This window comes from Papio anubis, chromosome 3 (genome assembly GCF_008728515.1).
Source record: "Papio anubis isolate 15944 chromosome 3, Panubis1.0, whole genome shotgun sequence".
Classification (NCBI taxonomy): domain Eukaryota; kingdom Metazoa; phylum Chordata; class Mammalia; order Primates; family Cercopithecidae; genus Papio; species Papio anubis.
The window spans coordinates 437,201-464,996 of NC_044978.1; the positions used below are offsets into that span (position 1 = coordinate 437,201).

A 27,796-nucleotide genomic window follows, 5' to 3' on the forward strand; every position below is an offset into this window, starting at 1 on the left:
TGAGGATCCCTAATCTGAAAATTTGAAATGTGAAAACTTCAAAATCGGAATTTTTTGAGCACTGACATGATGTCACAAATGGAAAATTCCACAGCAGACAGGTTGCAGTGAAAATCCAAATGCACAATGCAGTTTCTTCAGCATCCTCAGGGAAATAAATTTACCTTCTAAATACCTGTATAAGGTGTATCTAAAACATAAGCAGTTTCTTCAGTGTCCCCAGGGAAAGTAAATTTACCTTCTAAATACCTGTATAAGGTGTATCCAAAACATAAGCGAGTTTTGCGTTTAGATGGGTCACATCCCAAGGATATCTCATAAGGTATTCAAATATTACAAAACCTGAAATATGCCAAAATCTGAAGCAATTCTGGTCCCAAGTATTTCGGATAAGAGATACTCAACCTGTACTAAGAAAAAGAAACCAGACACAAACGACCACATGTCGTATGATTTCTTTCATATAAAATGTCCAGAATGGGTAAATGATGGAGACAGAGCCTACATTAGTGGTTGCCTAAGGGTGGGACTGGGGAAAATGGAGAATGGCTGCTAATGGGTGGGGGGTTTCTTTCTGGGGTGATAAAAATATTCTAACATGTTGTAGCGATGGTGGCACAGCTCTGTGAATATGTAAAAAATTATCTAATTGTAGGGTTCTTTCATGCTACCAGGTGATGAGGCTCTGAAACCAGGGTCAGAGACATAGGGACAAGAACCACTGATGGTGACGAAACAACGAGGCCACCCTCCTGTCAGTGAGAGGGGGCCAAGGCGAAGCCGGACACTGGACGGAGCGAAGCGTGGACACCTGCTGTGCAGACGTCTCCACGTGGACAAAGGCCATCTGCCTCACAGACTCACCGAGAACCAGGCCAAACCCGGCTTTACATACGTGAATATTATGGTATGTGAATTTTTTCTCAGTTTTTAAAAAGTATATTGACCTTTTGATTTTTAAAACTTTCTGTTATTTTCAAGCTTGGGGCATTGCTCCTCTGCATGAGCAGAGCCTGGAAACGCAGCAATGAAGTGGGCTGAGGAAAGGACAGGAAGGAGGTGTGAACTTAGGATGTCAGGATCCCCAATTCTCATATGATTGGGGTATAAAGTAAAATCGATTTTTTTCTATAGTGATTTTCCAGTGTCTCGTATTAAATCTCTTCTCACCTTAACAACACATTGAAGTGTCCAGTGACTTCTGCTTCTTAAAATGTAATCCAGGTTTATTTGGAATACGAAGCTCATATTCATAGACGAGTCAAAATTCAGCCCTCTGGCAATCGGAGCTTTGATGTTGACCTTCTATGAATGCTGTGGGTGTGAGTGTGAGTGTGTGTATGTGTGTGGGTGTGTATGTGTGTAAATGTGGGTGTATGTGTGTCAGTGAGTGCATGAGTGATTGTGTATATGTGTATACATGTGTCAGTGCATGTGTGTGAGGGTGTGTGTGAGAGTGTGAGAATGTGTGTGTGTCAGTGAGTGTGTGACAGTGTGTGATTGTGTGTTGTCTGTGCGAGTGTGTGACAGTGTGTGTGAGTGTGCGAGAGTGTGTATGTGTGAGTGTGTGAGTGTGTGTGTTGTGAGTGTGTATATATGTGTCAGTGTATATGTGTGTGTGAATGTGTGTGTGTGAGTGTGTATGTGTCTGAGTGTGCATGAGTGATTGTATATATGTGGCAGAGTATGTGTGTGAGTGTGTGAGTGTGTATGAGAATGCGTGAGTGTGTGTGAAAGTGTGTGTGAGAGAGTAAGTGGGTGTGAGTGTGTGTAGTTGTGAGCTGGGTATGGTCCGGCTTTGAGATCTCTCCAGCTGCACACTTTTCCTTTTAGGGTTAGCTCCTGTGATGCTGGGGCAGGGACGGGGCAGGGAGAGGACCAGTGAAGGATCTTCTTCCTCACAGGTGCACGTTAGTGCAGAGGGTGAGTGCAGAGGAAGGTCCATGCAGAGGAGGGTCAGTGCGGAGGAGGGTGAGTGCAGAGGAGGGTGAGTGCAGAGGAGGGTCAGTGCGGAGGAGGGTCAGTGCAGAGGAGGGTGAGTGCGGAGGAGGGTGAGTGCAGAGGAGGGTCAGTGCAGAGGAGGGTCAGTGCGGAGGAGGGTGAGTGCAGAGGAGGGTGAGTGCAGAGGAGGGTCAGTGCGGAGTCTGAGTGCAGAGGAACCGACCTTGTTCTCGATGCACTTTGCTCTGCGTTATTCTAATGTTGGTGGCGTTGGTCCGTGTGGTGATACCTGCGCATGTGGGGTCCACACTCATCTTAGTTCAGTGTTCAGCTTCACCAGAGCCCCTCTCCCCAGCCTAGTTTGCCTTTGGCACCACCAGGGCTCCGGCCCCATGTCCTTGTCCCTGGGTTGGAGCGTCGTTACCCGGCAGCACCAGCATGCCTTCTCCTCGAGCATCCTTGTGCATTCACACCGGGTTATGGGAGCCACCAGCGACCTTGTCTAGGCCCTCCCAGTGCCGTGGGAAGCTGTGACAGGGAATGACCCCATGCCTTTCTTTCCTGTAGGCTGGAACATGTCCCGTCAGATACTGTTGGCTTGCTCTCTAGCTGATAAATGAACAGTCGCCTTTATGTTCACACTTGCTCCCACTCTCAGGGTGTAGAGGCCAAGCTCTCCTGGGCTCTCCCGTCCAGCTCTGCCCTGGGCAACAATAGCTGCACCTCCATCTGTGCAAGTATCAAGCCAAGTAACGATACTCCGGCCTCCCACTCCTGTGTGCTCCCTCAGAGTCACAGCCTTCCTCCCGTGCTGAGAGTCAGCGCATCCTCTCCCCACTGCTGGAAAGAGGGACTCATCCTCTTTGGTTGCCTTTGTAGGCTGGGGAGGTTCCGGTGGAGTGGGTGGCGGTTAAAGGTAGGATTGCCAGCTCTGCTGCCTCTTAGGAAGCCCTGCTGGGAAGTGCCAGGCGTTTGAGGCCCTCATCTTTACAGCAGAGGGTTAATCGGTGCTTTCGTTTTATTCTGGGATCATAACCACATCTCCAGGAACCAGGACAATCCCCTCTCGGTGCTTGTGGCGTGACGTAGTTTCTCTGCTTACAAGAGTTGATGGGGTTGTGCATTCTGCCGCCATCTAAAGGAAACAACCCTAACAACATTAGGGACTGGTTGAATAATTTATCTGACTCTTCTTACAAGAACTAGAAAGAAGCGATGAAAATACCAGGCCATATTTCTTACACTATTAGGAGTTCTGATGAAAGTTTTGGTAGCAGAAAAGGCTGAAGTAAATTATCAGATTAAAATAGTTAGGAAGATTCTCTCTGATTTCGTTTATCTGTTTTAGTTCCAGATGAACAACCAGGTCTCATGTTCTTATATGTTCCTGTAAACATTTTTTACGTGTTGCATTGTAAACTGTTTATGAGCTATTTGGAAGCCCATATATTACGTTTTCTTGTAGTCCCTGCAATGCTGTGAACATAGTGAGAGTTCAACACATATATTTTCTTAGTTTCATTTTTTCTTACTTACAAATTAAAAGTATGGTACCAGCTCCCTACTGTATGATCTCAAAACATTTTGTATTGTTATAAATGAAAGAATAATTCTTCAAGCTATTCAAATACTGATATGAGATTACAGCAAAAGGAATGGTTCTTCTTTTATGGCTATAAAATCTAAAATAAAACCTTACGGCATCTGCCAACAATTCCACATTGGCCTCCGACTGTGATGTGTTTCCCATGCTCATTAGACAGTTGAACTGGGTTTATGTGGGTGAGAGTAAACAGATTAGCCACTCGTGTGGGAACATAGATGCAGAGAAATGTTCCTGGGCTCAGGCTTCCAGTTCCAATTCCATCTCTACGCTCTGAGTACAGAGGTGGACAGGAGATGATGAAAATCACTGAGTCACTGCAGTAATCTAATTATAAATAGAGGTTTTATGAGTGGTGTTAATGTGTGCCACCTCAGCTAACCTGACAATAAAGGTTTCACGAGCTACAGTGACATCTGGAACCAAATCACATGTAGGAATTATGCAGCCTCAATAAAAGCCACTTAATTAGCATTGCAAATAGTGTTCAGCATTTATGAGCCGTCTGCACATTTGCATACAGATACGTAATTACATAATTGCAGCTGTTGTGTTTGTTCCATAAGACCTTGCCACTTTATTAGCAGAATATGTAAATCAGGAATTAACTCTCTCTGTCTTTCTCATCCTCAGTCATCTAAAAACGTGGTAAACCACAGGGATTTGGGGCAGGTTTTGTGTGAGGACGTCATCACCTTGCGTTAGGCTGGCTTGAGAACAGAAATGTAGCCCACAACTTATTTAGTAAAGGCGATTTTTGAATAATTTGTAAATAACATTTCCTGATGAATGAAGGTCATTTATTAGCTGACTTGGGCTTTCCCTGTTCATCTTTGAAATCCTTTACTTGCTCTGTCACCCTAGAAATATGGTCTATTTATGTCGGGCTGGTTTCAAGAGGCTCATTCTATACTTGCTCTTATTTGTATCTCTCAGATAGTGACAGCTATCTTGTATTCTAATTTAATAAAGTGCACTGGAATGGAAGAATCTAATCACAATGGAGTTGCATCTCGTAAGAGTTTTAGACATGGAAAACTGAGCAGATTTGGCAGCTGAATACAGAATAGAAAAGAGGGGCACCCAATTTAACTTATAGTCAATTCTTTTGAAGGAAATGCTAGTTGAACTAATTTAATAAATTGTATTAGTGCAGTTTCGTGTACTGGGAGATACAGTTTTTATATTTCGGATCTAGAAGTTGTGAATAAATATTTCACCGTGGGTTTGTGATTTACTCTCAGCAAATCAGCTTTAAAATGTGCAGTTACGTCTGCTGTGCTGGCTTCCCATGGTGTGAACTTGGGCATCACAAGTACGAGAGACGTCTAGGGAACTTTTTGATAAATAGGAAACGCCCATCTGCATCCTGGCTTATTGGAGCTAGAGTTCTTCCAGGATATCAGATTAGTCATAGAAATAAGTGACAGAGTCTCCGAGGAAAAGCGTTGGAGTAGGATGGGATTTGATAGTGCAGGCTCTACTGTTCATTCGCCCTTTCATCTATTCAGTTAGCATTTATGTAGACAGGTGCCAAGAAAGAGAGAGGACTGAGCTGAGTTGTTAAGCTGGAGGCTGAGGATAAGGAAGACTAATGTGTTAAATCGGATCATAAAAATTCTGCAATTTAAAATTCAAAGTCACTGTCAAATGTGCTTTCTGAATGCTCATCTTTATGGAGTGTTGGGCTGGCTACAGTTCAATTTTAATAAAATGGATATTGTCCTAAATTTATAGAAATTTTAATTAATTATAAAATCCACATGCAAAAATAGTTAAATAGCTATGTATGAAACTACGGTTGAGTATGTGTTTGTGGCTTACTGGAGGAACGTTTCATATTTAAACAGTGAAAGGGAGGACAACCTGTGTGCCTTTGACAGGAAGTCTCTTGATGTCCCTTCTGTCTTGATGATGGCAGCCACTAAATTAACGCCTTTTACTATTTTGGAAAGCCGTTCTCTGATGGAGCTGAGCTCACTGAGAACCTCTGTAAGTCTCTCTAGCTCATCTTTTCTCGATTCTACTCTACTTTTGGCCACAGTAATTATACGGTAAGTCCTAGGAACTTCCTGTGTTGTAGAGGGAGAGTCTGCAGAGCAGATTTTCACCACCAGCTTCCCGAGGAATGGAGAGTGGTGCCACGGTGCCCAGCCTTGCTAACTGTGGAAGAGAATTCTATTATTTAAAAACCTGAAATATGGTCTACATATGGATTGTGTACAAAAAAGGATCCCATAAAGAGAAAATTGGCTCTTTCGGTGGCCCCTTTATTCTTTTTTATGGGATATCATCATTCTTTTACAGATTAATTAGCCAAGATAGCAAATATTTTGTTAATATCATTATTTAAAATACCTTTGTGATTAATATGTAATTTGGTTGATAATGGAATAAATACAACAGAAAGGGTCTTGCCTTAAGCTTCCCTTAAGTTTTTGATTGCTACAATCTTCTGGATTTTACTTTTTTCGGGGGATAAAGATGGAGTCTCTCTATGTTGCCCGGCTGGTCAGAACTCCTGAACTCAAGCAATCTTCCCACCTTAGCCTCCCAAAGTGCTGGGATTACAGTGATGAGCTATTGTACCTGGTGATGTTAAAAATGTTAATGACCCCCAAAGCCAATGACATCTATTGCAAAAAAGGATCTCACTCTGGCCACTTGGCCTGGCAGGATAGTGTACACCCCGAACGTGGGTTCAGCGCTTCCGTGTCACAGTGGACACCCCGAACGTGGGTTCAGCGGTTCCGTGTCACAGTGGACACCCCGAACGTGGGTTCAAGGTTCCGTCACAGTGACACCTCAATGTGGGTTCATCGGTTCTGTGTCACAGTGCATACCCCTAACGCGGGTTCAGCGTTCTGTCACAGTGGACACCTAACGCGGTTCAGCCTGCGTCACAGTGGACACCCTCAACGCGGGTTCAGCACTGTCAAGGCGGACACCCGAACGGGTTCTAGCGCCTGCGTCACAGGACACCAACGCGGGTTCAGCCGGTTCCGGTCAGCGGGCGTCGTTCCACCGGTTCAGCGCCTGTCAGCAGGACACCCGAACGCGTTCAGCGTTCGCGGTCATTGCGGACACCTGAACGCGGGTTCAGCGTTCCGCGTCAAAAGTGACACCTTAACGCGGGTTCATTGGGTTCCGCTACAGTGTAATAATTCGAACGTGGGTTCAGCTCGTCACAGTGACACCCCGCCAACGCGGGTTCAGCGTTCGCGGTCACAGTGGACAACTCAACGGTTCAGCGGCGTTCGTCACAGTGGACACCCCAACGTGGGTTCAGCGGTTCCGTCACAGTGACACCTCAACGGGTTCAGCGTGTTCCAGTCACAGTGGACACCTTAACGTAATTCAGCGGTTCTGTGTCACAGTGATCGTTCTTTGAGGTAGGTATGTACATGGATTACTGTTGAAATTTTTTGCTAGCGTATCCATGAGCTCTTTTCCTTTCCTTCTGTATTTAGCTCAAGGTAATTTTTAGGGTTATACGAATGTTGTAGCCCAAAACACAAAAATAACCACAAAAATACCAGTTCATTTGCTCATTGTTGACCTTGACACTTTTCACAGAACTGGTGACGACAGCTCCGATGCTGCTGCAGCCAGGGCAGGCGGCGCTTCTCATCCCTCCCTCTGGACTCCTCTGCGTGCGTTTCCAGAGTGGAAAACTTTCCCCGGCTTGTCCCCTGTTCCCACGGTGCCAGCAGTGTGGCTTTCCTTGCTGTGTGCTCAGACAAGCTAAATGGTGATTATAACCTGGGGTCGTCTGATGCTTACGCAGGCAAGAGGCAGAATTCTAGAGGCAAGTCACAGCCCCTGGAAGCCAGGGACCCCGGCCAGGCCCTGGGCTGGCGGCAGTGGTGCAGAAGCTGAGGGCTGGCCCTGGAGAGCCACTGGGGTGCCTCGGCCGTGTCCTTCTCTGTGGAGAGTGACCTGGACTTCTTCGAATTGGGTAACACTCTCTGGCTTGTGGCTTTAAAGATGCTTATGAACTTGTAAACCCCTGCTCTTGCTTCTTAAATATCAGAAACAGTAATAAAGATCATTAACATTTTTCTAATAGAAAGGTGAGAAAAATAAAGAAAAGCTTAAAGGATAATTTGGCACTTTTCAGCTTAAGAAATGGAAATGAATTAAAATTATGACTAAAATTACTAGAATAATTACAATATTAATGAAGAGTTTTTTACTGTATTCTTGATGAACTGACTCAGTGCTTATTTCCTGAACCCGGCAGCATTCCCCAGAAAGGGGTGGAAAGTTATTTCTTTTATGCCAGAACAGCCATTAACTTCTTTCCTCTCACCTATTGCAAAACCACCAGTTCCTGAATTTTATGGCTTTTATTAAGTTACACAGTGAAGAAATTAGGTCCAAAACTATTAAAGTTGGATTTACCCTGTGGAAACAAGTATATTATTATTTCATTTGATTTGGTAATAGCAAAAACAATATATCAACAAGTTCTGATAATATAATTTTTATATTTCAGAGACATCTTATTATTATGTTTAATCTCTGCCACTTTCACTGAAAATAGTAAGATGAAAAGATACAGTAAATGAAAAAAGTGTTTCAAAAACCTACTAGTGAACTAAAAGATAACCAGTTTCCAAGTTAACATGGGTAGTAGAAAGGAAAAAAAGGTGTATCAGCAAGAGTTATGTCCCCAAACAGCATTCACTCTTGGTTTTTAAGCAGGACGGTATTTAATACAGGGAATTAAATGCCTTCAGACATCTCAAAGATCCTTGTGAAGTGCTGGGAAAGAGAAGGCCAGGGCAAGCGGTGTGAACTCTTAGCTGCACACCAAGCTTTTAGAGATCAAAGGGTCACAGATCCAGAAAACTGACACTGATGATCAGATTTTTCTTCAGTACTTAAGAAGATGATTTTGGAGCACTCGGGAGCCACCACAGAGAGCCCACATTTGCCATTTGCCTGCCTGTTCACCTGCCCCACCCAGAGGTGCCTTCACCTCTCTTCTCCATTCCAAATCCTTCACAAGGGCTTCTTGTGGGCGGCTCTGCTAGCCAGGGGTGCTGGTGGGTGCAGCTTCCAGGCTTCCCAACTCCCTGATGCCAGGAGGCCGAGAAGGGGGAGAGCAGGGTTCTGTGGCCAGAGCATCAGGAGCCCAGCACGGCTATCCAGGAGGGCTCCTGTTCTCTTAGTAAGATAAGATAGCTCTGGGTTTGAGGGGTTTGGCATTGTTTACAGAAGCAAATGGACAATTAGATAAAGCAGTAACACTAGCTCTGCATGGTCCTGCATGTCCTTTAGCCAGAGCATGGGAAAGGCTGCCCTGGTATTCACAGAGCTGCCATTCCTGCCTGCACCTGCCTCACCTGCACCTGCCTCACCTGCACCTGCCTCACCTGCACCTGCCTCACCTGCACCTGCCTCACCTGCACCTCCCTCAGCTGCACACACAGCGCCCTGTGCTGCTGCTCTGAGGCCACCGGGCTCTGATTCACCCCCGCCCCCCGCCATTGCAGAGCGGCACTTACTACGCAGAACTGAATCTTCAGTCTTGTTTCCTAATCACTTCTTCCCAACTTTCCCTCATTCCTACGTGCTATTTCTCCTATTGGTGTCGCTTCTCACCAGGTCTGTAAAAATCTCGTCCCACCCATTACTGAGCTGGCGCAGCCCATTTTAGTTGAGCAGTTGGTGGACTTGGTGCTCTCTCTTCTCGGTTGCAGGCTGTTCCCAGCTCAGCTGCATTGAGGGAAGAGCAAACACTCAGGTGTCCCACACTCGGGTGGCCCACACTCGGGTGGCCCGTACTCAGGTGTCCCATACTCAGGTGGCCCGTACTCAGGTGGCCCATACTCAGGTGGCCCGTAGCCTGTACAGGTTTCAGTTTGCGGTAATGAGTCATCCCCCACATTGAGTGTATTGCTCTGAGAATTTCTCTGCTTAGATAATCTCCATCTCTGCCCTGTTAGTGCCACTTGCCCTTATGCTGAATCTCTGGACATTGCTGTCAGCAGAATAGCCTAATCTCAGAAACGTGTCTGACATCCTTTCTCTGAAGGACGCTGCTTGTTTCCCCTTCTTAGTGATTTCTCTTATCTCACCTCTACCTTCAGCTTTTTCCTCGTCTTCTCACGTATTATTTTCTGCCCTTTACACTCTTCAGAAATACTACTTCAACTGCCTCTGGAGACAGTTAGACATGAAATTCCAGTGTATAATGTTAATCCCTAAAGAGGGACTGATGGGAACCGAAGGTTATTTTTTTATGTCTTGGAGTCCCTGATGACTACTCTAGCGATGGACACACAGGGACCCCCGGTTTGCTAAATGAGTAAATGAGCCCAACTCCCTGTTTTCTCCTCTGCTGTTCCTACGGTGCTGGAGGAAAATCACGTCGTTTCGCTGACTGACTATCCATTTACAATTTCTATTTTAAACTGGGCCTTTAGTCCATCACTGATCTTTTGCTTATTCCAGTTTAGCACTGTCTCTGCCTGTGTTCCCTAGAAAACCTGCTCAAGGGAAATAGGAGGTGCTATGCCGGATGATGAGTGCAGCTCAAACACACAAGTGAGGGACAAAGAGGCAGGGAAGGAGGGGCAGCAAGTCAAAGGGAGTGTCACTGAGCTGGTCACAGCGATGTCCTTCAGAGCGTCACTAGAGAAGCCACCAGAAGGCACTGCTGCTCCAAACAGCCCATCCAGAGAATGGAAAGTATCACAGTTTATCTGCTAGTAACTGTCTTCCCTCAGTCAGACTTCACCCGTGGGGTGCCACACCCCTTCCCTCGGTCAGACTTCACCATGGGGTGCCACACCCCCTCCCTCGGTCAGACTTCACCATGGGGTGCCACACCCCCTCCCTCGGTCAGACTTCACCGTGGGGTGCCACACCCCCTCCCTCGGTCAGACTTCACCGTGGGGTGCCACCCCCCCTCCGCTTCTGGGCACTACATATATGGACATGGAGAACGTCCTGTGGACTTTAGAATCGACAAAAAACCCTGGTGAGGGTGGAGAGAGGTGCGTGGCACAGGTGTCAGGTGCAGTTTACGAGGGACGTCCTCCTCCTTGTCGCACAGCAGCAACCACCTGGTTCCAGGACCACAAACCAGCACAAGCTCCAGCCAGGGACTTTCTGACCAGAACGCAAGCCAAGTGCACACGTCTAGGCTGGCACAGGAATGAGTCTCTCTTCTTTCCACGTGGGGCTTTCACAAGTTATTATTATCATCCAGTAACAGCAAAGCCTGATTCCCGTAGCCATGTAAGGAGCATGTGCATATTCAGATTTCTATTATTTCCAAGGGGAAAAATCTTATATTTATATTTTACAGTATACTTTTATGTAAATGTGAGTTTTATGGCCAAAAAAAAAAAAAAACCCAATGTGTGGGTTTGGATAATATATTATACTAACTTTGAAAATGAGACAGAGACTTATAAAAGTAGAAACTCTTGCCCAAGGCAATAGGGCAAGAGTGTTTTAGTGAAAAGAACTTTTGATTGGAACCTGAAAGACTTGAATTTTAGTTGAAGCTCCACAGCCTACTTTTATCACTTTTTTAACCCAGAAGCACTAATATCCAAAAGAACTGGGCATGACGGACTTATCGATGCTTTGATCTTGTAGTGGCCTCACATTATACACCTCACCAACTTATGGAAGTTTATGTGTTTTCACAGATGATTAGGAGAGAGAGAGGGCGAGAAAAATTTGGATTACTTGACTTAGTACTTTTATGTGTTAGAAGCAAAAGAAATCCAGTTTTCTCTATGTTGGAAACATCAATAGGTTGAAATTGAAGAAAAGTCAGATTCCCACTAACAAAATACATAAGAACAAGCTCTTTCCCTTCTTCGTCTTCTCTCTAACAGCAAACCATTTTGGCTTATAAGTTGCAATATTTTATGATATTGAAAGTGTTATTTTATACACATAAATCCCATCCAGTGATTGTCTTCAGGTTGAAATATGTCAATTAAGATTAAAGACCAAAGATTTTTTCTCCAAGAATATAGTCTTATGCCACATTTCATAACTAAATATTCTGTCAGAAAATTACAAAGAACTGTGTTCAAAAGTAACAGAATCTAGTAAAACTAGTCTGCAATTGCTAACAATACTGGTCTTAATGCTGTAAAAGTATAAAGAAAGAAATGAATGGAACACCATGAAAATGCTGGCCTCTTCCAGTTGCCAAGAAATGATGTAGTTTTTATGTCTTAAAAACATATAGTTTGCTCCTTTCTTGGTGCAAATAGTCATTTAATAAGAGAGTTATCTCTGCACGTCCAAAATAGATTGAGTTAGTTCCCATTACTCAAGTTGAATACAGCAAACCATTCATCCTGTTTGTCTTTTGATTTTCTCGCCATCTCTCTGCATTTACATCTGCATTGTAACTTAAGTAGGGGTGACCTTCCACAGTCAATCTTATATATAGGCTGTTTTAAGCATTTCTTAATAACAATTTTCCAAAATATCTTAATTTCCAAGCCAAAGAAAAATAAAGTAACATAAAATAGCTCAGGCTTCATGCCAGCATCAAATACGGGTGTAAATTAAACTGCTTAGTTGGAAGCCAATTCAGAATTTTTTTCTTGATCAGGATGAGATAATTAGCACATCTGCAAATCATGTAATTTTTATTATCTGTGAAGACTTTGCCACAATGAATACATCATTACCTGCACAAATAGGAAGGGAGAATGCTGCAGTTCATTTTCTGAGCTGCTGTGAGTGAGGAAGAAAAGCCAGCCGACCTTATCTTTTTCTTTATTATTAGCATTGCTGAAACAATTTGAAAGCAGAACCAAACGAAGATAAAAATGTAGACTGGTAACAAGTTGGGAAGAGTTTATTATAAAAGGGACTTGTAATTACTTAAAGAATATACTGAATAGGAAGGCCTGTGGTTTAAAAGTGCACAACATTGAGTAACAGGAAGTTCCAGACCTGCCCATACTCCAGGAGATAAAAAGAGAAGAAATAGAAAGTGAGGAACTAGGCTTCCTTAGAAAAATTAGCTGCAGAAAAGGAATATATTTACACCTTGACAATGAAATATGCAAAATATCTCCTTAAGTTGCTGATAAAGGTCACAAGGGCAACCTCCATGGTAGCATGGAGCCAGGAGCGTAGGGATATACTCTTTGATCTTGCAACGTTATTTATCTTTTTATGAACATTGGTGTTGTGATAAATAAAACTGTGATAAGGATGATGGCATTCTCCAATTTGCCAGTGGGCTATTTTCCAAGACTGTTTGGATAACAAAAGCCTAATTAAAGGGAATTGTGCAGTTGTGTTCTGACGTTGGGTGTCCGGACCACAGAAGCAGCCTCATGCTACGTACCCAATGGCACCCATGGCTAGAGCGGGGAGATCCTGAAGAGTGCGCAGGTAAGTGGAGATGGAGAGGCCTGGAACTTAGGGACTGAGGGTTATGGCAGGTAGGATTTTCCTCTGAGAAAAACCTCGAGGCTCTCTCTTGGTCCTGGGTCAGCCTCGGTTGTATTCCCACCCTCCATTTTTCCTCAAAAGGGCCATGGGGGCCGGTCTGCCTGCTCCTCTTTTCACCGCTGCCACCTGAAGCTCCCAGCCGTGATTCTCTACCCCTTGGCCCGCTGGAGAAAATGATTTGGTGGGTCACCTGCCTTTCCTTTGCTGAAGAAGCTTAAAGCTCTTTTGCAATTTAATATCCATTTTTACCCGTAGCAACATTTATTCTTTGAACAGCTGCTTTTGAGGACATACTATGTTCCAGGCATGTAATTAGACAGTAGCGACATAAAGATCATAAAGATGAGTGAGTTCAGTGGCAAAGGTGTTCTTCTCTGCAGAAGGAAGACAGTGTCAGACAACAGACAACTAAAATAACACACGACATTTTATCCTATCCGTTAGAATAACGACTACGGAAAAGAAAACCAAAAACCCGAAGCTAACGGGTGCGGGAGAGAAATGGAAAAGCTGAAATCCTTGTATGCTGCTGGTGGGAATTGAAAATGGCTCAATGGCTATGGAAACATTATGATGATTCCTTGAAAAATTAAGACTGGAATTACCATATGATGCAGAAATTTCACTTCTGGATATATACCCCAAAGAAACGAAAGCAGGGTGTGGAAGAGATATTTGCACATTCGTGTTCAGAGCAGAATTATTCACAATAATCACAAGGTGGAAACAATCCACGTGGCCATCAATGAATGACTGGATAAAGTAAACGTGGTATACTCATGCACTGCAATATTATTCAGCCTTAAGAAGGAAGAAAATTCTAATGCATACCATAGCATGGGTGAACTTTGAGGACATTATGCTAAGTGAAATAAGCCAGTCACAGAAGATAAATAGGTTATGATTCTACCTATAGGAGGTTCTTAGAGTAGTCAGCTTCACAGAGACAGAAAGTCTTCACTGAGAACAGTGGCTCCCAGGGCCTGGGGGAGGGGAAGGTGGGAGAGTTGTTTAAAGAGTATAGCATTTCAGTTTTCCAAGATGAAAACTTCTGGAGATTGATTTTACAACAGTGTGAATGTTCTCACCAGTACTTACCTGTACACTCAATGAGGAACCTGTGAGTATCACAAAAGTGTCTATTTCTAGAGGACTGAGAGGATGTAGACAGAAAACACCAACAACTGAAAGTCCGGAACAGCGTACCTAGAAGAGTTTAACGGTGCACAGGAGCTTCCCGGAACACAGGCAGGGAGGAACAAGCAGGCGTGGACAACATGTCCGGTGTGCCAGGGCAGACCCTGCTTCCTGCATGGCTGGAATGGAAACAAAGGGGAGAGAAAATGATGTGGAAGAAAGTTCAGGGCATGAGATTTCTGGAGTGTGTATCTGCAGGAGACATTAATTTGGCACTGAAATCGGAAGTGAATGTCAGTCTTCCCAAACCTCTCATTAGCTCTAATCACCACAGCCCACCTACACCGGTGAGGGTCAGCAGTGGAGACACAGGTTGACTGGGAACAGCCGCTGCATAGATGGGATCCGCAGAGGGAGGGGTGAGGGGAGAAGAGTAAAAAAACAACATGGAAAACACAGTGCAAAGGGGCTTGGGCTTCCTCATTCAGTCCAGATTTGCATGGGGGCCCAGGCACAGTGGCTCATGCCTGTGATCCCAGCATGCTGGGAGGCTGAGGAAGGTGGGTCACCTAAGGTCAGGAGATCAAGACCAGCCTGGCCAACATGGGGAAATCCTGTCTCTACCAAAAATACAAAAATTAGCCGGGCATGGTGGCAAGTGCCTGTAGTCCCAGCTATTCAGGAGGCTGAGGTGGGAGAATCAAACCCAGGAGGCAGACGTTGCAGTGAGCTGAGATCGCGCCACTTCCCTCCATCCTGAGCGAGACAGCAAGACTCCATCTCAAAAAAAAAAAAGTGTATATATATATGTGTGTGTATATATATATATATAAAATTTTGGACCCAGCAAGGAGGCAGGAGCTACCTGTACAACACACAAGATTAATAAGAAGATGTTTGCAATGCAGAGGTTTTCAAAGAGGTACTTTCGTGAATGCAAAGCATTGTTCCCATGAGAAAAGACACTACACCAAAGGTGACTATTTTTTGAGACACAAAAACATTAACCAGAAATGTGGCAAGAGAGTTTTAGCGACACTGAACTTAAGGCTGGCACTTGATTTGTTTTTGACATAGTTTTCCCTGCTTTTTTGGGTTAGTGACTGCTTTTTCCTGCCACTGCTGATGAGTTCACTTTCCTCACTGCTTGGGATGACAGATTCACACTCTTCTCCTGGCTTGTGTGTGGCACGTACACAACGCCTCACTGTCATCAAGCCAAAGTCTGCTTTTTCACAATGGATGAGCCAAACATCACTTCCTATACACACGACTTCAAGGGAATCTCAGTACTCGATTTACCTTAAATTTTAATATAAAAATTCCATTTTACTCATTATAGAAACAAAGACATAATACTTTATAAGTAAATTAGGACACGCAAACATGCAATTGAAAACAACCACAACAAAAACCAAAAACCCTTTAGTATAAACAAGCTTCATTTAAATGTTCTTAGATTTCTCATTGGTACCACAGTGGGTATCAGTTGAGAGCCTCTCATGGTCTTTCTAGTTCTAAAGCTACATGAGTATATTTCTCACGTTAAATTATTTGGAAGCCAATGTCTTTGGCTTCCAAACACTGCGATTTCTGTTTTTCAAATGACATTCTAAGATGTGAGTTGATTGGCCGCTTGAGTAACGTGAAAGATATTAGAGTATTTGGAACCCATCCTTCGGGGACTCTGGTTTCTATTCTCACTTTCCTAAAAGTGTACCTCAAGCCACAGCCTTGAAGGAAGCCATGGGTCGTGTTTTGAGTATGTTTGATCCCCTCCACCTGCCTCCCATCCCCTGTGAACATCTTCCCAGAATGCTTCACCACTGAGGCAAACCGGAAGCAGTGAAGTGACTTCCGATTCTGAAAACTGCTGCCCTGGCTGGCAGTGAGAAGGCAGCACACTCTGCAGACTCAAGAGGTCTGTAGTTTCAAAGGAGTGAGGGCTTCTTTTTTTTTCGTTTTTATTTTTTAAAATTTATTTTTTTACTATACTTTAAGTTCTAGGGCACATGTGCACCATATGCAGGTTTGTTACATATGTATACATGTGCCATGTTGGTGTGCTGCACCCATTAACTCGTCATTTACATTAGGTATATCTCCTGATGCAATCCCTCCCACCTCCCCTCATCCCAGGACTGGCCCCGGTGTGTGATGATCTCCTTCCTGTGTCCAAGTGTTCCCATTGTTCAGTTCCCACCTATGAGTGACAAACTTGACAAAAACAAGAAATGGGTAAAGGATTCCCTATTTAATAAACGGTGCTGGGAAAACTGGCTAGCCATATGTAGAAAGCTGAAACTGAATCCCTTCCTTACACCTTATAGAAAATTAATTCAAGATGGATTAGAGACTTAACTGTTAGACCTAAAACCATAAAAACCCTAGAAGAAAACCTAGGCAATACTATTCAGGACATAGGCATGGGCAAGGACTTCACGACTAAAACACCAAAAGCAATGGCAACAAAATCGAAAATAGACAAATGAGATCTAATTAAACTGAAGAGCTTCTGCACAGCAAAGGAAACTACCATCAGAGTAAACAGGCAACCTACAGAATGGGAGAAAATTTTTGCAATCTACTCATCTGACAAAGGGCTAATATACAGAACCTACAAAGCAAAGACGGTTTCTTTTTTAGCGTGGATGAGATCACCTGCGCCCATGGTGAGAAGACGAAACGTGGATGATTCATTCAGTTTTGCAAGGACAGAGTCCAGCCTGAGGAAGATAATTGAAAGTCTTCCGGTGACAAACGATCTTATTTCCAAGTCTGATTTAGTGAGTGGCAAATAACCACAAGTGTGATCGGGTTTTGCCAGCACAGATCTCCTCCCCCAGTGGTAAGAAGATGGCTGAGCCGGGGGAGGCTGAACAGCTGCATCTTCCCCAAATTATCCGCATTTGCTTCCACGATGCTGCGCTTGCTAAGAGGGAACCGCTTCCAAAGCAGCAAACACAACTCTCACGTTTTGCTAGTAGTTCACTAGTAGTAGTTCTAGTACAGATGCTCCTCCCTGACATAATGATAGGGTTACATCCTGACATCATGAGTGGAAAACGTACTTAATATACCTCACCTACCAAACATCACAGGTTTCGCCCACCTTAAATACGCCCATAACACTTACACTGGCCTGTGATTGGCAGAATCATCTAATATGAAGCTTTTTATAAAAAAGTATTGCAGATCTCATGTCATTCATGAACTCAGCGCACTGTGGGGTGCAGTGTTGGTTGATGCCCCTGGATCGCCTGGCTTCCTGGAAGCTGGGGCTGGCTGCCCCTGATGTGCATCCTGAGGGTCTTCCTGCCACATGCTGCTAGCCCAGGCAAAGAGCACAGTTCAAAATGCGGTGTCTACTGAATGCACATCACCTATGCACCATTGTAAAGTCAAAAAATCTTACACTGTAGGGTTACTAGTATTGTACTAATCATTCTACACTATTTGGAAATATTTGTACTTGAACACTGCTAGAAATAAGAAAGTGCTGGTGATCTTCCTTTGTAAAATAAAATTGTCCCAATTAAGAAGGGAAAAACAAATTTACTAGGACTGTATTTTGTTATTATGTGGGATTATTACTGTAATAATTAGCATTATTATTGTTTCGTAATAGCCAGCTTTAGGTAGTGTGAAAGCATGGACTGTATTAGCTAGAAAACCAGGTTTTAAATCTACACTCTGCCTTTTATTAGCTGTGTGTCTTCAACTTACAGCTGTCCCTCGGTGCACCTGGGGGACTGGTTCCAGCACTGGGTCAGCCCTACAGAGCTCACATAAATTAACAGCTTGCCCTCCTTACATGTGGGTTTCACATGCCCTGAATACTGCATTTTCTGATCCGTGTTTCATTGAAAAAGCTTGACCCACATAGTTTAAACCCATCTTATTCAAGGGCCAACTTTTTTTTTTTTAAGAGAAATGTAATTTATTTCAGGTAATAAATGTATTAAAGTATGAAAACAACATTAATTTTATAAATTCAAATTACAATTCAATCCTGTAATAATACAGATAGGAATGGAGTGGACAGAGCCAACACTCATGTGGTTTTTCTTTGGTGTTTTAAGACCAGGGTCCTGTTTAATGCCATGCACACAGGGGACCAGACAGGATTTGACCGACAGTGTAGCTTAATTCAGATTATAGCATTGTGGTGCTTTTAAAAAGGATTTTATTATTAAGATTAAAATAATGGGCTGAAAAAGTACCCCCAGATTCATTAAGCTTAGCACATGATATGGAGTCCTCTTTCTTTCTTCTTGCACTGCCAATCCTTTCAAATAAGCATTCTGTCCTATAGCCTCCATTTTCAATCTATACTCCCCTTAGCTCTCAGAAATCTGCCTTTTCTCTGTTTACTTGTCTGAACCTGAACTCCCTTTTTTTTTTTTTTTTTTTTAATTTGACTTTAAGTTCCAGGATATAAGAGCAGAATGTGCAGGTTTATTATGTAAGTATACATGTACCATGCATTTATCAACCCATCGTCTAGGTTTTAAGCCCCACATACCTTAGCTATTTGTTCTAATGCTCTCTCTCCCCTCACCTCCCACCCCCTGACTGACCCTGATGTGTGTTGTTCCCCTCCTTATGCCCATGTGTTCTCATTGTTCAACTCCCACTTGTGAGTGACAACAGGCAGTGTTTGGTTTTCTCTTCCTGTGTCAGTTTGCTGAGGATGAAGGCTTCCATCTTCATCCATGTCCCTGCAAAGGACATGAACTCATTCTTTTTTATGGCTGCATAGTATTCCATGTTGTATATGTGCCACATTTTCTTTATCCAGTCTATCATTGATGGGCATTTCAGTTGGTTCCATGTCTTTACTATTGTGAACAGTGCTGCAATAAACATACATGTGCATGTGTCTTTATAGTAGAATGACTTATAATCCTATGGGTATATTCCCAGTAATGGGATGGCTGGGTCAGATGGCATTTCTGGTTCTAGATCCTTGAGGACACATCACACTGTCTTCCACAATGGCTCAACTAATTTACATTCCCATCTGCAGAGTAAAAGTGTTCCTATTTCTCCAGAGTCTCGCCAGCATCTATTGTTTCCTGACTTTTTAATAATCACCATTCTGACTGATGTGAAATGGTTCTCACTGTGGTTTCAATTTACATTTCTCTAACGATCAGTGTTGTTGAGCGTTTTTCATATGTTTGTTGGCCACATAAATGTCTTCTTTTGAAAAGTGTCTGTTCATACACTTTGCCCACTTTTTGATGAGGTTGTTGGTTTTTTTCTTGTACATTTGTTTAAGTTCCTTGTAGATTTTGGATATTAGACCTTTCTCAGATGGGTAGATTGCAAACATTTTCTCCCATTCTGTAGGTTGCCTGTTCACTCTGATGATAGTTTTTTGTTGTTGTTGTGCAGAAGCTCTTTAGTTTAATTAGATCCCGTTTGTTAATTTGGCTTTTGTTGCCACTGCTTTTGGTGTTTTAGTCATGAAGTCTTTGCCCACACCTGTGTCCTGAATGGTATTCCATAGGTTTTATTCTAGGGTTTTTATGGATTGGAGTTTTATGTTTAAGTCTTTAATCCATCTTGAGTTAATTTTTGTCTAAAGTGTAAGGAAGGGGTCCAAGGTCAGTTTTCTGCATATGGGCCAACTGTTCTTAACCTTTCTAGGACTCAGTTTCCTCATTGTAAAGTGGAAGGAATGACCTGACTTTGGCAAGCAGATTGTAAAGTTAAAATAATATAATGCCAGTGAAATGTCACATTCATGGGCGTCTAAAAAGTTGCAATGGTTTTAGCAGCCCCAGAAATGTAATTCACTCCTGTAGTTTAAAATGTGTTCTTTGTGTATTAATCTTAACTACTACCCACTGGCTCACAGCAGCTTGAATCTAAGTAAAATAGCTTGGAGAAAGTCATTGCTTATTTTAAAGTAGTTATGACTTTTGTCAACACAAAACTCAGATATTTTGTAAAGTTAGTTAAGACAATGTTGCCTTTACTCAAAAGTGCCCGGTGGTAGCCCCTCTTTTTTTCCAGGCAACCTGCGTTTCTACAGTGCTCCCACGCCCATTCGCTCACTCTGCTCCAGCTGCCCAGGCCTCCTCACTATTCTTCACAGGCTTCCTCTCAGAGGCTCTATGCTTTGCATCTCCTAGGTCGGGAACTCCTTCCCTCAGGTGGCTCCATGGCTTTCTCCCTCCTGTGTTCATCGTGTTAAAATTCACACACAGACAAATACACTCACACACATGCACACACTCCAGTCTCCATTCCTACCTCATTTTCTCTTCAGACCCCATGTCTCCATTATACATCCTTTGCTAACAGGCTTCATTTGTTTGCTGAGTGACTGTCTCCTCTCCTGAAATGAGTGAGGCAAGAGCAGGATGAGCACATCATTTTTGAGATATTCTTGGATCCTTTGAAAGTTATGTTAAACAACTGACTCTGCCAAACTGGGATGTGCTCACCCTGTCCATGAGGACTGATATTTATTATTATTATTTATTTACTCATAGACCAGGTCTCACTCTGCCACCCTGACTGGAGTGCAGCGACACAAACATAGCTCAGTGCAGCCTGGAGCCCCTGGGCTCGGGCAATCCTCCTGCCACAGGTGCAGGCTACCACGCCTAGTTTGAGAGCCTGGCTGCATTCTCAGCACTGTATCTCCAGGGTCTGCTTTACTGTAGAGTGCCTGGTAGGTGCTCAGTTCATATGATATTGGTTGTTGAATGAACGAATACATTCTGAAGCCTGACTCCAAGTCTACGTCACGTCTTGCTTCTGGTTTGTTTCCCTGACACTTTACTCTCTTCAATCCATTCTTCTGATTGCTACCTGAGCAATAAGCCACTGTGCTGCCTAAAAAAAAAAGTGCCCCTATCATCTCAATACTTAAGCAGAAAGTCCAAACTACTTAGTGTGGCTTCCAGATCCTGCCACCCTCTTGGCTTCTCAAATATCCATTTCAGGCACATTTCTCCTTGTTCCTGAGACTCAGAGCTTTCAGTCACTTCTTGAAGTTTCCTGAAGTAGTAAGACCTTTTGTGGAGATACCTTGCGCAGGACTCTGTCTTCCACCAAATATCACTTTTCCTCCCTTAAGTTTACAAATTCGTATTCATCCTTCAGATTTGGTTCACAGGTCACTTTGACAAGTCCTTGAAGTGCCTAAGTATTTTGTTTTGTCAAAGACATTTTCTCTACATTTTAAAAGAAAAACCACTAATTATTTCTTATATTTGTTGCAAGATAATTTATTTTAAAATGCCTTAGCCTTCTACATGTGTAAATTAAGTTTAATTCATATTCTAGAAATTACTAGTTTGCATCTGAATTATGTTAACAAAGACTTCCCACTCTAGATATATCTATGGCAAGTAGGCCAAGTCTCATCTAGATACACAGCAGAAGGTTTGTTAATTAGCACAAAGAACACTAGAAATAGTTCTCCTTTTTTCTTGATAAAATAAATAGTGCTCAATATATATAATTGTCTGAAAAAATTTCATGGAACCTGACATTCCTGTGTGAGCAGAATCTGGAAACCTAGCAGGATCACACCTATAATGTTGCATCCAAGTTCTTTGTAGCTATTGGGTCTTTTTGCCCTACTCTTAGGCAGGATTGCTCTGTCTAATCTAACTCAGAGGTTAGTGGATCCCAACATTAGAATGTGATTGTGCTTTTCCTACAATAACCTTTTGTGTGAAATGCTTGTCAGGGTGTTTACAGTAGAGCACAGGAGATCATTATGTTAAAAAATACACAGGTTGCATGACTGTGTTGAGACATTTATGCTTCTAAATGTTCGAATTTGTGGTAGACTTAGTCTGCAACTTGTCTTTATTATAACTTTTTACCTAATTTAAGAGGTTCCAACCAGCCTCTCATTGCTGAAAGCAACAGATGTTTATAAAGAACCCCACAGATGCTGACCACATTGGCTTCTGTCAGTCTGACATGGTGTGATAATGATGTAATTATGTGCCAAGGTCAGCTCTGCCCATGAGGATTGTGAGCTCTCAGATGAGCCATCTTCTTATCTGTGCTCATGGAGGTGGACACATTGGTGGGTTGACTCGGCTGATGTTTGTTATGTGGATTAACAGATGAAATACAAGACCTTTAACATTAAAGACAGCTAAAGCCAATGCAACCTAAAAGATTTAAAGATAATACAATTGGTAGAGTGATGGTTTAACCACTTGTGCTGCCTGGGATTTAGGAATTTCCCCAGGATACATGAGATTCAGTGTAAACACCAGGATGGGGCCAGGCCAACACGGACAACTGGTCACCCTGAGAGGCCTTCTTTTCCCTTACTTAAATAATTACTCATGTTAAAACATTTTAAAGCATAAACAAGGTTGACAACGTTTTGCAATCTTTCTCAATAAAAACTCTTAATTGTTTACATATAGAAGGAAAGTTTCTCAACATAATAAAGGCCATTTATGGGAAACCTACAGCTAATATCATAATCAACAGGGAAGAACTGAACTTCTTTGCACTAAAATCCGGTACAAGAGAGGGCTGCCCACTCTCACCACATGCCTTCTACATAGTACTGGAAGCACCAGCAAAAGCAATCAAAAGGGAAAAAGAAATAAAAGACATCCAAACTGAAAAGGAAGATGTAACATCATCTCTGATTGCAGATGGCATGATTCTATGAGAGGAAAACCCCAAAGATTCCAGAAAAAAACGTGAGAACAAATACCTGAATTCAGTAAAGTTGCAGAATACAAAATTAACATATAAATATCAGTAGCATTTCTTTTTTATTTTTTTCTTTTTGACTTATTTGTATTTGTTACAACTTTGAGCAGAATGTGACTCAGGCACTACACTCCATCCACGAGACTGGCTCTGGGTTATTTTTAAACAACTTTATGATATGCTCAGGTTGGCTTATAACTTTGCTCCTCCAAACAATACTTTACTTTGGAAAACAAGCCCCAGGGAGAGTTCCTTCCATCAAGTGGCTTCAGTTTAAGCTGTTTCTAGGGGACTAGTATATGCAGAATTGGCAACTACAGGGGATGAAAAGTTCAAAAAGTAGATGCTACAAGATGTAACAAATATTTTTCTTCTAAACATCAAAGTATAGCTCAGGAACACTTCGATAACAAGATTTGGTCTACTAAGGAATCTGGCTTGATAGCTAAACACTTTAGACCACAAAGTTAGCATCATGTTACATACATCTTACAACACATCTGTTAAAATAAGCCAATGTGAAACTAAGAAAGCATTGCTAGCTCTGCTTTAGTGCCTAAGGTATCACAGCATCACTTAGAAGTAGACAGAAATCTTATATTCCCCTTGAAGTAGTTGTTGTCATGCCATACGGACTATTTAATGTTAACAAAAATAAAGAAAAACATCCTTGAAAGTATATTCTCAGAGGAACTGTAGAGTATCGAACAGGGAAGTCATCCATCAGCTGGAGGTTGTTCTGCTTTTCCATGCGTGCTGTGTCGTCATCTCCTTCGAGGGGCGGCATTTCTTCAGTTGCAGCAGCACTGGTATCATCAGCAGTAGGGTCATCTTCATCAATACCAGACCAAGTTTGTTCCTCCTGTAGATCCTGTTAGCCTGTGTCTGGGGATCTTCCAGACTGAAGTCGGAAGATAAGAGCGCAGTTTCATAAAGCAAGATGACCAGATCCTTCACAGACTTGTTGTTCTTATCAGCCTCTGCCTTTTGCCTTAAGGTCTCAATAAAGGAATGGTCAGGGTTTATCTCCAGGTGTTTCTTTGCTGCCATGTAACCCATTGTTGAGTGGTCTCTTAGGGTTTGAGCTTTCATGATTCTCTCCATGTTTGCTGTCCAGCCATATGTGCTTGTGACAATACAACATGGAGACGTCACCAATAACTTTGACACAACCACCTTTTCAACTCTTTTCTCCAATATGTCTTTCCCGATTTTGCAGAGGTTCTCAAACTTTGTGTGTTTTTGTTTGTTTGTTTGTTTGTTTTTTACCTCTTCTGTTTCTTTTTCTCTTCTTCATCCTCTGGAAGTTCCAAGCCCTCTTTGGTGACTGACACTAAAGCCTTGCCCTCAAATTCCTTCAGCTGCTGGACACAGTACTCATCATTTGTCTCGATCATATAGATCACTTCCAAACCATGTTTACAAAGACATTCCACAAAGGCTGAATTAGCTATGTGGTCCTTGGTCTCACCTGTGGTATAATAGATATGGTTCTGGTTTTCCTTCATTCTGGTGTAGTAGTCCTGGAGATAAACCATCTCATCACCAGAGGCAGATGTGTAGTATCTTAGCAGCTCTGAAAACTTCTTCTGATTTTGAGAGTCTCCGTGTATTCCAAGCTTTATGTTTTTAGATAACTGCTCATTGAACTTCTTGTAGCTCTCTTTATCGTCTGCCAGTTCAGTAAAGAGTTCTAAGCATTTTTTGACCAAATTCTTCCTGATAACTTTCAGATTTTTGCTTCATTGCAACATCTCACAGGAAATATTTAGAAGGAGATCCTCCGAGTCTACCACCCCTCTGATGAAGTTCAGATATTCAGGGATTAGCTCCTCACAGTTATCCATGATGAGAACTCTGCATGCATACAAATTGACGTTGTTCTTTTTCTTTCAGTTTCCAACAGCTCAAAAGGAGCACGTCGTGGGACAAATAGAAGGGCTCTGAATTCCAACTGTCCTTCAACTGAAAAATGCTTCACAGCCAAGTAATCTTCCCAGTCATTGGTCAAGCTCTTGTAGAATTCTCTGTATTCCTAATTAGTAATGTCGTCAGGATATCTGATCCAGATAGACTTTGTTTTGTTGAGTTCTTCTTGATCGATGTACTTTTCCTTAATCTTCTTCTTCTTCTTCTTGTCACCATCCTTCTTTTCTTCTTCTCCTTCATCAGAACCAGCATCTTCAATTTCAGGTTTGTCTTTGGACTCTTTCTCTTCTTTTCCTTTTTCTTCTTCTTTATCTTCCTTTTCTTCAGCCTCATCATCGCTGACTTCTTTATCATGTTTCTTCTCCACAAAAAGAGTGATGGGATATCCAATAAACTGAGAATGTTTCTTCACAATCTCCTTTCTTCTTCGTTCCTCCAAATACTCAGTTTGGTCTTCTGTTAGTTGTAGGATAACCTTTGTTCCATGACCCATAGGTTCACCTGTGTCTGTCCTCACTGTGAATGATCCCCCTGCTGAGGACTCCCAGCCGTACTGCTCATCATCGTTATGTTTGGTGATCACTGTTACTTTCTCAGAAACCAAATAAGCAGAATAAAAATGAGCACTGAACAGGCCAATCTTAGAGATACATGCAGCAGCCTGCAAAGCTTCCATGAACAGTTTGGTCCCAGAGTTGGTGATATTTCCAAAATTATCGATCAAGTCAGCCTTGGTCATTCCAATTCCAGTATCCACAATAGTGAGTCTTCGATCTTGTTTGTTTGGTATAAGGTTAAATGCAGCTGTTTCCCAGAGTCTAATTTACTGGGATCCGTCAAGCTCTCATTCCGGATTTTGTCCAATGCATCTGATAAATTTGAAATGAGCTCGCTCAGAAAGATCTCTTTGTCCAAGTGGAAAGTATTGATGATCAAAGACATCAGCTGGGCAATTTCTGCCTGAAAGGTGAATGTCTCAACCTCCTCCTCCGCTGTCGGTTGGTCTTGGGTCTGCGTTTCCTCAGGCATCTTGGTTAAGGGACAGCACGGGCTCCACAGTGCAGCAGCACCAGGACGCTGAAGCAACTCTAAATATCAATAGCATTTCCATATACAAATAACAACTTAGCTGAAAAAGAAATCAAGAAAACAATTACATTTATGATAACATTAAAAACAAAATGTTAGAATAAATTTAACCAAGGAGGTAAAAACCTGTAGGCTAAAAAATACAAAACATTAATAACATAGATTGAAGAAGATACAAATAAATGGAGAGATATCTAATGTTTATTTCTCAGAATAATTGATATTGTTAAAATGTGTATACTGCCCAAAGCAATATGGATTAATAAAATCCTTATCAAAATCTCAATGGTATTCCTCACAGAAATAGCAAAAACAACCTTAAAATTTATACAGAACCACAAAAGCCCCTGAATAGCCAAAGCAATACTGAGAAAGAAAGGCAGTTATCACACAGCCCTATTTAAAAGTATTATATTACTAAGCTATAGCAATCAAAGCCATATGGTATTAGTGTAAAAACAGACATATAGGCCAATGGAACAGAATACAGAGCCGAGAAACAAATCCAAACACATATAGTCAGCTAATTTTTGACAGGAGCACCAAGAGGACACAATGAGGGAAGAACAGGTGTTTCAAAATAAGGTGCTGGAAGGCCAGGCACGATGGCTCAAGCCTGCAATCCTAGCACTTTGGGAGGCTGAAGCAGGCAGATCAAAAGGTCAGGAGTTCCAGACCAACCTGGCCAACTAATGAAACCCAGTCTCTACTAAAAAAAATACACAAAAATTAGCCGTGCATGGTGGCAGGCACCTGTAGTTCCAGCTAATTGGGAGGCTGAGGCAGGAGAACTACTTGAACCCAGGAGTCAGAGGTTTCAGTGAGCTGACATTGTGCCACTGCTCTCCAGCCTGGGCGACACAGCGAGACTCTGTCTCCAAAAAAAAAAAAAAAAAAAAAAAAAAAAGGTGTTGGAAAAACTGTATTTCCACATGGAAATGAATAAAACTGGATGCTTATTTTACTCCACTCACAAAAATCAACTCAAAATGAGTATCAGACCTAAACGGAAGACCAGAAATTATAAAACTCCTAGAAGACAACGCAGGGGAAAGTGGCAATGATTTTTTTGTACATCTCACTTTAAGCCCAGGCTACAACAGCAAAAACAAACAAATGGGCTGCATCAAACTAAAACTGTTCTTCACAGCAAAGGAAGCAATCAACAAAGCCAAGAGACAAACGACAGAGGTGTAGAAGATATTTGCAAACTGCATATCTGATAACGTGTTAATATCCTAAATTTAAAAAATAACTCTTACAACCCAATAGCAGAAAAACAAATAACATGATTAAAAATTGGGCAAAAACTGGGTTCTCTAGAGACATAAAAACAGTCAACAGGTATATGAAAAGGAGGTCAATATCATTAATCATCAGGAAAATAAAAATTAAAACCACAATGAGATACCACCTCACACCCGTAAGCATGGTTGTTATCAAAAAGGCAAGAGCTAATGAGCGCTGGCAAGAGTGTGGAGAAAAGGAAGCCTGGCAGAGTTTTGGTGGGAATGTAGATTGGTGCAGCTCTTATGGAAAGCACTGTGGAGGTTACCATACCATCTAGCAATCCCTCTTCTGAGTCTCCAGGCAAAGGAGATGAGCTCACCCTCCTGTAAAGATACCTGCACTTCCATCTTCATTGCAGCATCATTTGCAAGAGTCGAGACACAGAAACAATCTAAGTGTGTCTTGATGGACCAATGGGCAAAGAAAATGTGGCCGGTGTGTACAATGGAATAACATTTGGCCCGAAAAAAAGAGATCGTGCCATTTCCCACAACATGGATGGAACTGGAGGACATGCTGCTAAAGGAAATAAGCCAGACACAGAAGGAAAATACTGTGTGGTCTCAGTTATATGTGAAATCTATGAAACAATGAATCAAAAAGGTCAAATATGCAGAGAGAGAGAGACAATAAAACCATGGTTAC

At 42.4% G+C, this 27,796-nt stretch overlaps 1 long non-coding RNA gene and 1 pseudogene across 2 annotated transcripts in view; one reads left to right on the forward strand and one right to left on the reverse strand.

The window, feature by feature from the left end:
- Positions 1-72: 72 nt before the first annotated feature.
- The window catches only part of LOC110743369, a 38,228-nt gene continuing 10,504 nt past the window's right edge, over positions 73-27,796 (forward strand). Inside the window, exons 1-2 of the long non-coding RNA XR_002522341.2 lie at positions 73-322; positions 675-907. This is a non-coding gene — a long non-coding RNA (uncharacterized LOC110743369). The remainder of the gene's footprint in view (positions 323-674; positions 908-27,796) is intronic.
- LOC101012706 lies at positions 21,352-25,958 on the reverse strand (annotated as a pseudogene). The gene has a single exon (XR_002522340.2). The product of XR_002522340.2 is annotated as a heat shock protein HSP 90-alpha-like (transcript).